Genomic DNA, 1,068 nt, shown 5'->3' on the forward strand with positions numbered 1-1,068 from the left:
AGTAGCTGGGATTACAGGCATGTACCACCACGCCTGGCTAATTTTTGTATTTTTAGTAGAGACGGGGTTTCACCATGTTGGCCAGGCTAGTCTTGAACTTCTGACCTCAGGTGATCCACCTGCCTTGGCCTCCCAAAGTGCAGGGATTACAGGCGTGAGCCACCACGCCCGGCCCTTGCAGCTTTGAATTCCTGGTGTCAAGCATTCTCCTGCCTCAGCCTCCCAAGTAGTTGGGACTTCAGGTGTGCACCACTTTGCCCAACTCCTGGAGATTTTTAGCCTTCCTGACCCTCTTTCCCACCTGACACTGCTAGAGGCTCTATCATCCTGTTATCAAGTACAAGACACTCTGTTTCTCTGAGTACTTCCGGCAATGAAGCCACTTTGGTGTAGCCACTTTAACATGCTGTTTTGACCCAAGGGGTGTCATGTCACGGCCTAAAACAAAGTAGACCTGAAGTAGATATGTTCATCCATCCGAAAGCCTCATCCTACTGCTGAACTTCACCCATTGCCAGTTCCTAGGGCATGGGGCAGGCAGGGAGTGGGAGGCGATGGTGTAACAAGGAGGCTGGGGACAGGGACAGGGCAGGCTGAGGAATGGGAGGGATGAGGATGGAGCAGGATGGTGGTTACCCTTGGGATGGGGAGGAGACTGGAATGGGGCTTCTGAAGCTCTAGTTATGTTCCGTGTCTTAATATGAGATGTATTCACATGGCAAACGAGACTCGCATAACACAACACACATTTGTTGATTTGTACAGAAATAATATACATCATTCTAAGCAAAGTGACTGCTCTTTTTCTCAAAAACCCTTTGCCCTTTGAATGGTCTGTGTCACAAAGTCTCTGCTTTGTGTCTTAAACTTATAACCATTGTACTGCTTTTTTAAACGTTTAATTGTTAGATAGTCTAGGCACAGTGGCTCACACCTGTAATCCCAGCCCTTTGGGAGGCCTAGGTGGGCAGATCACAAGGTCAGAAGTACAAGACCAGCCTGACCAACATGGTGAAACCCCATCTCTACTGAAAATACAAAATTAGGTGGGCATGGTGGCGCATGCCC

This window comes from Mandrillus leucophaeus, unplaced genomic scaffold (genome assembly GCF_000951045.1).
Source record: "Mandrillus leucophaeus isolate KB7577 unplaced genomic scaffold, Mleu.le_1.0 Scaffold262, whole genome shotgun sequence".
In the NCBI taxonomy this organism is placed as follows: domain Eukaryota; kingdom Metazoa; phylum Chordata; class Mammalia; order Primates; family Cercopithecidae; genus Mandrillus; species Mandrillus leucophaeus.